We start from the raw sequence: 14,467 nt of genomic DNA on the forward strand, positions 1-14,467 counted from the left end.
TCATCATGGTTTTGATATTTAATTAATTTTATATTTTTTCCCAATCCCATAAATAAAGTACACTAAGTACACTAGTTCAAATCACCAAATTTATTAAAAATATTATATCAATAGATTTCCCTTCTAATTTTTTCAATTTAAATTTTTTTAATATTTTTAAAAAATAATAAGCAACCGTTCACCTAAATTTTTTAGTAAAAACTTAAGTAATGGATCAAATTCTAGTTATGACATTAAATCTTAGTAATTACCTTAATAAAATTCAAAACTTGAGTAATGGATCAAACTTCAGTTATGATATTAAATCTTAGTAATTACCTTATTAAGATTCAATAATATAATAGATATTTAAAACAGAGCCCAAAAAAACCAAAATATTTTATTTTTTTAAATTAATAAACTGTCAAAATTATTTAAAAATACATGCAAAACAATCCCAATACAAGGAGCCACTTTTTTCCCTATCTTTATCTCAATAAACGATGTCTCATCACAATTTGCATTTACATTAAAAAGTCAAACCTTAAAAACACACCAGGGAGTGTTAACGTATATTAAAAATAGTTGGTTAAAATGTCTTATTTATATTTAAAATATATTATATAATAATAAAATTTAATCTATATATATAATAAAATAATAAAATAAAATTTTCATCTCGAATTTTATAATTAGGCCGGGCGTGTATGATAATGTTTGGTCGGTTCGACGTTATGCAAGGAAATCAGAAAGCGAAGGGAATGGCATATATTGATATAAAATAATACTTAGTTGACATCCTTAAGTTTCCAATTAGGTCCAGATGATTCTAGATTAGGTAAGAAAAACGTAACGGAAGGAAAGCAAATGAAATACGTTGTATTTTTAAGATTTAATTAATGTAATGATGACATTTTGTAACGAGTTTGATTATGTATGGTTTTTAATTTTTTAATTAAATTTAATTATATGGGGCTTTCAATGTATTTATGAAATTAATATATTAATATTATGTTTAGTAGTAGGGATAAAAGAAAATTTTAAATTTTATAGTTTTAAAAGTGAGTAGTTTTTAAGTGTGATTTTTTGGAAAGTTTTTCGGTTTATTTTCCGACCTAATTTGTTTAGAATTTTGTAGGGATTCATTGAAATCACAAATTTGACTGGTGAACTCTTCACAATCAAAGTGCCTCAGGGTTTTTGAGGATATTGATTCCATATATGCAGTCAAAAAATCAATTTAAACAACACGAATCAAGATTTGGCCACAAATTTTTTCACCCAGAAATCTGGGAAAAACTCCAAAAATTCTCACTTAAAAGACAACTCCATTTTAAAAGAATTTTTTTAATTTTATTTCTATTATTTATATTTTTTACATATTTATATGTAATTAAAAAAATGTAAAATAAATTCATCAATATTAATTATTTTAATAAATGGTGTAGGAAAGGCTCGCACATTCCATGTCTGTGGCGGATAGAACAACCCAGTGCCACGGATCCAACCCTAGTAAACAATTTAGATTTTGGACTAGTTATAACTTAATTAGATGGTCACTTGGTTTCTCGTTGGGGCAGGTTGAGACCATTTAGATATGGATGCTCATGATTGTATTACTTGCTAAAATTTTATGAAATAAAAAAACACCATCTCCACTTACAAAAAATAAACATATAAAAACATAAAATTTACCTATAAATAAAGAAAAAAATTGTAAAAATAAATTCATCAATACTAATTACTTTAATAAATAATATATAAAAACATGAAGATTTATTTGGTGCGATATTCGAATCCTCATAACAGTTGATGCTTGAGGGGTTGTCGAGTTCACTTTTTTGTTGTTGGGTGAGGCTTTCCCCCTACTTGTCTTGAGAGTTGTTTCTTTCTTGCCCGATTTCTTACGATACAGAGTTTTCTGGAGAGTATTCTTCCTTGATGACAGTGTAATGTTCTTTTTGTGCTCCTTCCCGCCATGTAGATCTGTGGTGATTCTTTCTAGCAGAATTTTTTTGGGAGGCTTTTGGGCAATTTTTGGCTAGATGGCCTGTCTCAAAGCAGGATCGACATCTGAAGAGGACACTTTCATAATCGATTTTCTGGTTCCACACATAGTCTTTACTTGTTAGGTTTATTTCAGCTGGGAATCCGGTGCTGAAGTCCATTTCCACACAGATGCATGCATAGGTGGTTATGGCATATTCCTTTGTTTCTGGGCACCTGCAGTAAAATTTTCCAATTGCATTTCCAATGGCTTTTAGCGAGGAGAAATTTTAGAGAGGCAAGGGTATGTTTGGCAATCTCACCCAAACTGGTGCTGAGGTTATGACTGTTGTTGAGGGATCGAATGATGGGTTCCATGGCTTCATGAATAGGCCTGAGTTTTCCCAAAACCAAGGGCCGGAATCTAGAATGCATTGTCTGCTTTCAGGGTTTTCAAAATCTACTATAAAGAAACCCCTAACACAGGGGTAGATATTAATTTCATCAGAAATGACAGACTTCCATACCTCTGAGATCCAACGGTGGAGAGCTGTCAGCCGCGGCCAAAAACCATTGAACCGGCAAATTAGGGCACTTTCAAAAAACTTCAAAGCCTCATCGAGTGAGGCCTGGACCACCTGGACAATGGGAGCTGGGACTTCACTGATGACATGGGCAGGAGCTTGCCCCCCAGAGGCAGACGGAATTGAGCCAGCAGTTATCTTCGCGAAGCTGGGAGCCATCTGGATCAAGGTCGATAAAGAATGGAAAAGCCTTGCGGAAGAATGCAAATGTTTCTTTTTTCCACTTCCCTTTACTCGTCAAATATTTTGAAACCGACTTCTAGAGTCTATGGATATGGAATGTTATGCTCTTAGCCTGCAAAATGATACCCAAATACAAAATATGCGAAGAGAAGATACCCAGAACACAAAACAGCAATGATTTTATTATTCAGAGAGTAATGTTCACTTGCCTCTTCGAGGGGGCAACCTCCGATAGAGCAGAGCTCGATTACAAAATAAGACACGATACTCCTCGCAGGGAGTCTCTATCCTTTATATATGACTCATACATGCAATACCACAGATCAATACCGTGGGTTTTATTAATACCATCTATCTAATACTACGGCCCATTTGCAACTAACTGTGGTCCCGTCATTAATTGCAGGTTAACCACTTACAATTATTAATATGGGCTTTATTGACTCTTGACTATGACGTGATCCCATTACATAAATAAGGGGGTTAGGGTGGGACCCTAACATGCCCTCCCCCTTAAGACTAGCCTTGTCCTCAAGGTTGAAGTTGCGGAAACTGCTGAAGAATAGTGGCTGGTTCCCAAGTTGCATCTTCCGAAGAGGTGTCTTTCCATTTGACGAGGACTTCCTTAATCATGAGGTCGCGCAGTTGCTTGTCTCGTGTGTCTAGGACCTGTTCGGGTTGAAGCCAGATGGACCCTTCTTCGTCCAATTTAGGTAGACTGGTCTGAATTCTGCAATTGTTCCCAATCACTTTCTTGAGCCATGAGACATGGAAAACTGGGTGGATTTTTGCAGTAGGTGGCAAGGCCAACTTGTAAGCCACTTCTCCAATGCGCTGAAGTACTTGATACGGTCCGTAGAATTTGGGAGATAGTTTCTGACACCCCTTGTCTTTGAGTGATGTTTGCTTATATGGTTGTAGTCGTAAAAAGACCTGATCCCCTTCTTGAAATTGGCGCTCTGAGCGATGCTGGTCTACCTGTTGCTTCATGCGGTTCTGAGCTTGATGAAGATTCTCTCTAAGATGGGCAAGCATGGTTGCGCGGTGTTGTAGGAGTTGATCCACTGCTTGTACTTTTGAGAACCCCTTGAGATACGAAGTAGGTGAAGGCGGGAGTTGACCATATACTGCTTCATAGGGAGTCATTTTGGTGGTGGCATGATAGTTGGTGTTATACCACCATTCAGCCAGAGGTAACCACTGTACCCAAAGGTGTTGCTTTTCTGAAGTGAAACACCTAAGGTAGGTTTCTAGACATTTGTTGACGGCTTCGGTTTGACCATCTGTTTGCGGATGATAGGAAGTACTGAGTTTTAGTTGAGTGCCTTGTATCCTGAAGAGTTCCTGCCAAAAATTACTGGTGAAGATCGAGTCGCGGTCGGACACAATAGAAGTGGGCATGCCATGCAATTTGAAGATCTGATCCATGAAAGATTGAGCGACCAAAGTTGGTGTAAACGGGTGGGGTAGGGCGCAGAAATGAGCATACTTCGACAGTCAATCCACAACCACCATGATGACTAACTTGTTCCCTGACTTTGGAAGACCTATAATGAAATCCATAGAAACCTCCATCCAAATTGATGCCGGAATGGGCAATGGTTGTAATGTGCCTTGTGTGTTGACGGTTTCCCCTTTGTGGCGTTGACAGACACCGCATTCTGCTACGAAAGTAAGGATGTCCTTTTTCATGCCTGTCCAAAAAAATGATCTTCTGGTGCGAGCATACGTCTTCTGAAAGCCCGAATGTCCTGCAATGGGAGATGAGTGCAATTCTGCCAAAATGCGACTTTTGAGGGTGGATGTTGGTGATATTACGACTCTGTCCCTGTAGCGAAGAATATCATCCTGCCACGAGTAGCCGTTGGTGGAATTTGGATCTACCTGCAATTGAGAAATGAGTTGGGAGAACCCGGGGTGTGAAAACCATTCCCTACGAGCCTCTTCAATCCATTCTGGAATGGGGAGGGAAATTGCTAGCAGAGTACTTTCCTCCTCAAATTGGCGAGATAATGCATCTGCTACACTATTGTCTTTCCCTTTCTTGTAAATGATCTCATAATCATATCCCAGCATTTTGGCGAGCCATTTATTTTGCTGTGGGGAGGATAGGCGTTGATCCAAAAAATATTTAAGACTGTGATGATCTGTGCGGATTTGGAAACGTCGCCCCAATAAGTAAGGTCGCTAGGTCTCGACTGCATGTAAGATGGCCATCATTTCCTTCTCGTAGGTAGATTGGCCCAGATTCCTCCCACTTAGTTTTTGGCTTGTGAAGGCCAAAGGTCGCCCTTCCTGCATTAAGACCGCCCCAATACCTGTACTCGAAGCATCACATTCAATGACAAAAGATTTGGTGAAGTCAGGTAGTGCTAAGACTGGAGTGGAACACATGGCATTTTTTAGAGCTGTAAAGGCCTGTGGTGCTTCCTCATTCCAGAAGAATGAATTTTTCTTTAGGAGTTGGGTGAGGGGCTTCGCTATGCGACCATAGTTGCGGACAAATTTACGATAATAGCCTATGAGACCCAAAAATCCTCTCAAGCTCTTCAAGGTCTTAGGTTGAGGCCATTCCTGCATTGCCTGGATCTTTTTGGGGTCCACCTTGACACCTTCACACCCCACAATGTGGCCCAAATACTCAACTTCTGCCATGCCAAACGAACACTTGGACATCTTGACAAATAATTTATGTTAGCGGAGCAGTTGCAAGAGTAGATCTACATGCTGAAGATGTGCGGCCCAAGTGCAACTATAGATGAGGATGTCATCGAAGAAGACAAGGACAAATTTCCTGAGATATGGTTTGAGAATGTGGTTCATAAGGCTCTGAAAAGTAGAGGGGGCATTACAAAGACCAAATGGCATGACCAGGAACTCATAATGGCCTTCATGAGTTCTGAAAGCAGTCTTGGGAATGTCGACTTCCTTCATGCGAATTTGGTGGTAGCCTGAGCGAAGATCTAGCTTAGTGAAGAATTGAGCCCCATTGAGTTCATCCAGCAAATCGTCAACCACCGTGATGGGAAATTTATCGTTGACTGTCAACTTATTGAGGGCCCTGAAGTCGGGACAGATCCACCACTCCCCATATTTCTTGAGCACCATGACCACTGGGGATGAATAAGGACTAATGTTGGGACGAATGACACCTGCTTCCAAAAGTTCCTTGATTATTTTTTCTATTTCATTCTTTTGGGTGAACGGATATCTGTATGGGCGCACATTTGGGGGTTGGGCCCCTAGAACCAAGGTGATGTTATGATCATGTTCCCCTCGCGAGGGTGGAAGCTCATGAGGCTTGTCAAAGACCGGCAAATGGTTATTTAAAATCTGTTGCATCTCAAGATGAATTGGCAGAGGCTTGGTTTCAACTGCCTGGATGGCATTAAATTGAGCTACAACTCCATGATTGCCCTTTTTTAACAATTTTTCCATCCTATGCGAGCTGATGATAGAGGGGGCTCCCGCTTGGAGTCCACGGAGGGTATGTGTGTAGTTGTTCTGCTTAAAACTCATATATAACTCCTGGAAATCCATTGTGATTGGCCCAAGAGTGCGGAGCCATTCAGCGCCGAGGACAATGTCGCAACCCCCCATGTGTATGGCAAACATGTGGGTTTTCAACTGATAATCCCCCATTTGAAGTTTGACATTTTCACAACGGCCTTCACACTTCATTGTGCCTCCATCCACAATTTGGACTTGGAAGTTAGAAACTGCTCGTACAAAACAATGCAATGCTTCTGCAACTTTTTGATGGATGAAATTATGTGTACTTCCACTATCAATCAAGACTACTACTGGGTGATGTTTAATAAAACCTCTAATTTTGAGAGTTTGAGGGGAAGAAATCCCTGCCAAAGCATGCAACGAAATAACTGGTTCGTCAGAGACATTGTCCTTTTGGTTGTCTTCTTCTAGCGGCTCATGTTCCTCAAGTGGTGGATCTTCCTCTGTTGAGCTGTAGTCAATGGCATCAATTTGAAAAAAAATTGGCTCCTTGCATTTATGACCTGGGGAGTATTTTTCATCATAGTAGTAACATAGGCCTTGCTTTCTTCTTTCAACCATTTCCGCAGGTGACACCTTTTGGACCTTAAGTGTTTGAGTCGTGTTGTGAGCCTGTGGGGGGCGACCTTTAGTGGAGAAATTTGGGCGACTGTATTGGGCTGCTAATGCACGTTCCACGTTACGAGCTACCTTGCAAGCCTCTGTCCATGTGGGAGGGTGGTGCAGTAGGACTTGGGCTTTGATAGCTTCTTTAAGACCGCTGATAAAACATTCCGTGTAGAACACATCTGAGAGACCCCAAGTGCAGAAGGCTAAGGCTTCAAAAGCTGTAATATATTCATCCACTGTACCAGTCTGTCGGAGCTTAATAAGACGACCCAAAAAAGAAGATTCCTAGTCAAAGCGGTCTTGAAGAGCTTTTGTGAATTTGGGCCAAGTCCTAAAAGGTCCATTGCAACGTTGATGCCATTCCCACCATTGCCACCTTTCATTGTCCAAGTACATGCTCCCCACCATAAGCTGAGTCTCATCATCTAAGATGCGATTCAGATTGAAATACTGCTCCATTTTGGCTATCCATGCCGACGGGTGAGAACCGTCAAATTTATGCATATCCAACTTGGGATGTCGCTGACGGGGTTGTTGGTGGGTGTGCCAGACATGAGGAGAGTGACTAGACTCACCCTCATTGTGTCCATTGCCATTATACACCTCCTCGTGGGCTTGCTCCTTGCCCTTCTGGATCATGCCCTCGACCAGGCTATTTAGTCGGTTAAGCTGAACGTGGACGATTTGCATGGAGTCTTCAAGTTTGTCCATCCTTTCATTGGCCATCGCTTGAGCTCTAGTTTCTACCATACACCAACCTGATTTTTTTTGGAAAGTTGGGACCGCCTAAAAAAATTTCACTAAGAATTGAATGGTACCACTGTGCTCAGCTCGTCGTCCTGATTCTGATGGGCTAGATCACCAATAAGCGCCTCGGAAGATCTCAGACTCTTTTTTTTTTTCTTAGAAAACTCCTAACGGAGTTTTACTCCTTCCTTATCAATACTGCAATTGCCAATTCCTTAAAATGTCCATGCGGCCAAAAGTCCTGTGAAAATTATTCCCCAGTATAGGAACCTTCACAACGATTCTGATCTGGTGGATCTGAGATATCTGAATGGCGGATTGGATAGCTCTGGGCGGTGGAACAGACTGCTGCTGCGGATCTGATGGATCTAATAGATCGGAATGGCTGATCTGCGAACTCGAGACTGCGGGACTGATGTCTGCTACTGCTGCACCCCTTTGCACAAGCGGATCTGGAAGAGATGATGTGTGATCCCCTGATAGAAAAGGGAACTATGGTCTTGAGGAGTGTCAGGTGCTACAGATCGCAATATACATAAGGGTCTGGCAGTAGTACTCGGCCCAATGTTTCAGGGCTCTAACTAAGGAGGATTGACCGTACCCTTAGCCGTACAACCCGACTACCCTATCGTACGGGCGAGTAATCTCTCCGAGTGCTGTTCTCGGTGTACTGTAGCCACAAGATGGCCGACGGTTTATCTATGGCGAGGTTTCAAGGGAGCCTAGGGGGCTTCCTATATACCCAGAGGGTATGTGGAAGACAGTCCGTGCGCGGTGTTGTCTAATGCGCTACTACTCGAAGGGGTACCCACAGGGGTTACAAGGGAGTCCAACAGACGTGACCACCACTTGTATTTCCTGCGTGCATGCCTCCCCAAATCCTTAGGTTTATACGCTCAACGACAGATCCCGTGGTTTAAAGACGCCGGAACACGTCTCTAGCCAAAAAAAAAAAAAAAAAAAAATTGCTAAGGAATGGAGATCCCACCGGCCCTGGAAAGTGCTCTGATACCACTTGTTATGCTCTTAACCTGCAAAACGATACCCAAATACAGAAAATGCGAAGAGAAGATACCTAGAACACAGAACATCAATGATTTTATTATTCAAAGAGTAATGTTCACTTGCCTCTTCGAGGGGGCAACCTCCGATAGAGCAGAGCTTGATTACAAAATAAGACACGATACTCCTCGCAAGGAGTCTCTATCCTTTATATATGACTCATACATGCAATACCACGGATCAATACCGTGGGTTTTATTAATACCATCTATCTAATACTACGGCCCATTTGCAACTAACTGTGGTCCCGTCATTAATTGCGGGTTAACCACTTACAATTATTAATATGGGCTTTATTGACTCTTGACTATGACGTGATCCCATTACATAAATAAGGGGGTTAGGGTGGGACCCTAACATGGAAGATCAAAGAGAAAGAAGCCCAGATCAGCAATGTAGGAGCAGGAACCAGAGTCAGGATGGTGGTAGAAGACGAAACCCCTCCTCCTTGCAATAAGATAATAGTATCAGCGAAAGAGAAAGAAGTTCAGATCAACGAAGTAGGAGCAGGAGCAGGATCGAGGATGGTGGTGGAAACCCAAATCCCGCCTCCATACAGATGGATGATACGGTAAGGGAAAGAGGAAGACACCCAGATCGGCAAACTGTAGAAGACGCCCAAATTTACTACCTCTGTCGATGAAAGCAGTCATATGTTTGATGGCTTCCGAAGTGTTGTGGTGTTGTGCCCTAACATGAACCAACAATGCAGAGATCCGAAGCCGAAGCGAAGCCCGAGTGTGTGATGGCTTCCGAAGTGTGCCCCAACGTGAACCAGTAGTGTAGAGATCCAAAGTTGAAGCGAAGTGCCAGAAGGTATGGACCGGTCCATGCATATATTAAACTTGGGTTTATGCAATTTTGTGTTTATATGTTATATGTATAATGTAATATTTAGATTTAATGTGTTGTTACTGGTAATCAATTTAGTTTTATTAATTTGTTAATTTAATTTAATTAAGTATTAGTTGTAATTGAGTAATTTCTCAAGATTTTGAATAGTCTATTTAACATTTATTACATCAAGAGATATTTAGAAAAGTTTATAAGTGGGATTGAAACAAGCAAAATATATTGCATGACATTAATCATCACTTCCAAAGCTTATGCCCAATGATCAAGACTTCCCTAGAAGTAACTTATTTAATCTCAAGACTTCTCTAGCTCAAGTGCACTTAACTGTAGAGTCTTCCCTATAATCAAGCCATGTTAACTTGCTACCCCATTTGCAAAAGCTTAATAAGTCTTGTGCCTTATGAAATATTCAATTAGAGATCTCTTGCCCTTCTTTATTTAAATATGATTAGTTGAAACCAATACTCATGGATATGGGTAATAAATTAGTAAATCACTTTACACATATAATTCCAAAAATGATATCTCATTAAATTAATTAATTTGATTAAGTTATTTTTATGAACAAACAATTTAGAAATAAATTGTATTGGTTCTCTTTAATTTAATTGGGAGCTTGAGTTATGGAGTTTAGTTTGTTTTTTTTCCAAAAGAGTATGGAGTTTAGTGTTACTCTAAATGTTTTGAAAATTAAATCCAACCCTTTAGTAGTTCATGCAATACAAGAGAAATTGTTTTTCATCTTCTACACATATATTCTTATTGTCCAATGCCTTGTCTCATTATGAAGCTCATGGACATTTATCATTGTCTTTACAATATTTATTTTATTTCTTGAAATCGTGATAATGAAAAGATAAGTATATCATCTAACTTTGGGTTTTATGATTTCACTATAATAATTCAATTTTGTCTCTTATTCATAATCTTTATAACACTTCATATTTTCCTTTTAAACCTAATTATGATAAGGCTTAGAGTAATGCTTATATATAGAAAGAATAATGTCATCTTCCACTATTCCCTAATAGTTTAACGAAATGACAATGTCTATATTCCAACCTCTTTCGGGCCCTAAAGGACTTACATTGGTGTTTAAAACAGTTTGTTTCTCATACTAATTAGTTTATGCTCGTGTATTAAGTATTTGATTAGAGCTCAGTGGATTAGTTTAAGTAATTGATGGTTGTGAATTACAAACAAGAGATCATACATTAAATCCTTGAAATAATTAATATTATAAATCTCACCTAATATTCATACCAACCACTTAATGTAAAAAACTACAACCAACCAATTTATTTTCAATATATTAACACCCCACCATGAATTGATCAATCACTATCCAATATTCATATGAAATACATTTTGAAATTATATTTGAACTTTATAACCTCAAAATTAAATGTCTAACTTAGGTTGAGATAGTTCTTTGTCTACTTACAATTCACCTCTAAATTAGTATTATATTCAATGTATACACTAAACCATCTCAACATCATATATTCACCCAATGATATCTCAAACACCCTTGATATTTAATATGCTTATCGCTTTCATGTTACACCCATCCTTATATTTATCCCTATACATTTGTGTTGAGATTTCCCTATTCATTAACATGAACACAATATGCTTATCGCTTTCATGTTACACCCATCCTTATATTTATCACTGTACATTTGTGTTGAGATTTTCCTATTCATTAATATGAAGACAACAGGGAGGAAAATGACTCCTCACCACAAATAAGACATGCAAGCTTAATAGACATGTACATAGGTTAGGATAGATAATTCATCACCATTATGGGTTGGTAGGCCAAACAATCGTTGGCACAAGACACATCATCACATCATCGTTGGCAAACCAATTACAATGACACGTGTCAAAACCATTTAACAAATCAATGCCCATGTCAAACATTTTTGGGCCAGGTTGAACATTTTTACTAAGGTGGTTCCTAGGAATAGAGCTCAATATACACTTTTAGAACGCCACAAGCAAAGGTGTAGGCAATGTAATCGTATGGAGAAGATTATGAAAAAATATGTGATGGAGATGTACGGAGGAAATAAATATGTTAGATAAAGTTAAAGGTTGCAAAAAGGGTAAGGGGAATATCGATAATGATATATAGTTATGGTATGCATAACATTTATAATTGTCAGTGGAATGTTGATAATGATGTATGGTTAATGTATGTAATAACATTTATTGTAAATTTATAGGGTGGATAATATTATGAGTTTTTTTTAGAAAAGTATTTAAGAAGTAAAATATTATATTTAAAAGTAGTAATTTAAAATATGGAATTATTTAAAATACTGGATTTTTGTTTTGTATAAAAAGTTAAATTGTAATTTAATCGATATTTATTTTATATATAAAATTAAGATTATAGTATTGTGTTTTTTTCTTTGAGTTATGAACTTTGGAAATTATAGTTGAATTTTTACAATTTCTAATCTCTAATTGTGTTTAGTATTGGGAAGCTTATCCCCCTCCCCCACACCCTCCTCAAAGTCCTGACATTGATGCATTTAACACTTTTATATTAGTGTGGTCCAAAATCCCAAAGCCACAACTTGCTAAATTTGTGAAGAAGACGGAAGAAATTTCAAACTCCGCAGTCAACACTATGAAAACATGCACTATGGCACTTCGATTGGCAGATCAAGGTCTTTGGGCTAGTTCATAAATATTTGTCCCTCCCTTAAATCCCTAAATATTTGGCAAGATAACAACTAGAGGCCTTTGATTAAAGGAAAAGCCTCATCCTCCTTTTGTAGAAAAGGTTTTTATACCTTTTATTTTGAAGATAAATTTGATAGAGATTTGATATTCAAAAGTGGACCTTATATTATGGGAGCTCAAGGCTTATATATACATAGATGGAGTCTAGATTTCAACCCTAAAAGTGATGTTCCTTATGTTGGTCATGTCTGGGTAAAATTTCCCTACTTCCCCATCCACTGTTGGAATGACGAAACATTCAAAAATATTGGCAATTCATTGAGAAAGTATATAGACATAGTAGAACACAAGGATGCATTGTTTGTTTGTGCCAGCATTTGTGTTGAAGTTGATTTGGAGAAAGGCCTCCTAGAAGCAATACAATGATCTTTAGCTAACTAGACCTTCCTCCAGGAAGTTGACTTTGATCAACTTCCCTTCATATTAAAGGCATGTCATAAATATGGTCATTTTGCCATAAATTTTTCAAAATCTTTCGATGCTCCTTTCCAGGAGTAAGAAGGAGATAATTGGAAGACTACCAGGAGAAGAAGAGGTCCTTTAAGGCCACAAATTCCTCGTCAGGCCCTTGAGAATTAGATTGGTCCTAAGGTATCACTTCCTCTATAACATCCTTCAAGGGGTCTCTCTTCAGCGAATCTGCAAGATGGTTGTCAAAGTTCTCCTAACAATTAATTTGAATTTCTAAATGGGCTAAACAATATAAAGGAAACACACAAAATTTTTGAAGATCTTCATGAGAAGGAAGCTTCCCTAGGAGAGAAAGAGGAAGAAGAAGGTATGCCTCCACTTGAATATGTCCCAATACCTATACAAATTCTAGAGGAAGAAGAAGCAAAATAAGGTGAATCCCTTCTCTCCCCAAAAGCCTCCATCAACCCTCTCTGCTTTGTTCTGCCATATGAGGAGCTCTCTGGAAGCAATATTGCTCGTGATATTCCTATGGAAAGGCCACACAAGAAAGCAAGAAGAAAATCAAATAGAGATATCTTCTCTAAGCAAGCTGATAAGGATTTAGAGTTGGAGACTCAAAAATCAATCAAAGAAGCATTGATTAAAGTCACTAGAAGTGCAAATAAACATTTAGGCATAGTTCCTCACCAAGGTGAGGTGTACAAGAGCCGCAAGCAAGTGATGATGGTAGTCTTTTGAAATTGTAGAGGACTACAGAATGAAAAAAAATGTTAGAAATTAAAAGTCTTCTTAGAGAAGAAAAACTCCTGACTCTTCTACTCCAAGAGATTAAAATGAAATAGGAGGAAATTTTGATTAAAGGAAAAATCGTATGGAGAGGGAACGAAGCCTCAACAACAAGCTCAAAAGGTGCTTTAGAAGGAGTCTTCAATATTTGGGACCCTTCATTATTTCAAAAGCTTCAAGAATGGAAATCTCCACATTAGGTAGCCCACAAACTTCGGCATTTTCCTTTGCAAAAGGTGTGTTCTATTATTGATGTCTATGTGCATGTTCCCTATCAAAACAAATCGATTTGTTGGAATTCTCTTCATGGTATGGGTGATCTAACTCAATCCTTCAGTCTCATTTTTTGCCGTGATTTTAATACCATTTTGCATTCATTTGAGAAAAGAGGTCGATCACAAGTCAGAGATTTGTCTTGAGAACATATGGAATATCTAATAACACATTTGAACTTGCTATATATAAAAGCAACGAAAATAAAATTCATGTGGGACAACTAAATGATTGGACCAGGGAACATGATGGCAAGGTTGGCCATGTTTCTTGTAAGTAGTAAATTTATAGTTCAATATTTCTTTATATCCTCTAGAGCATTTGGCTTTGGGAAGCTCATATGGTAGGCCCATTGTCTTATAACTTCGTGAACTAATAGATTATGGCCCTTTTCCATCTTGGTTCAATCCATTTTCGTTCCCTTTACAATGCCTCTCTAATCTTATCTCCAAGTCCTATAGCATTTGGGTCACTAGGTCCCCTATCTATGTCTAGGATCATAAGATTAAAGTGGTTAAAACAAAAATCCTAGGAAAAAGAAAATTATAAAGCTAGGGAAAATGAGAAAATATCATTCAAATCAAATTTGGAAGCCATTAATAAAAAAACAAAGCAAAACCCTCTTTTTGTGGAGATCTTAATGGAGGAAAAAGGCATTTGAATCTTATCATTCTTCCTTGAAAGTAGAGGAAGAAATTTGGAGGCTTAAATCTAGGAGT

The sequence above is a fragment of the Pinus tabuliformis genome, chromosome 3_2, assembly GCF_031772625.1.
Source record: "Pinus tabuliformis cultivar Carrire ecotype Pingquan chromosome 3_2, CPIR1, whole genome shotgun sequence".
NCBI lineage: Eukaryota > Viridiplantae > Streptophyta > Pinopsida > Pinales > Pinaceae > Pinus > Pinus tabuliformis.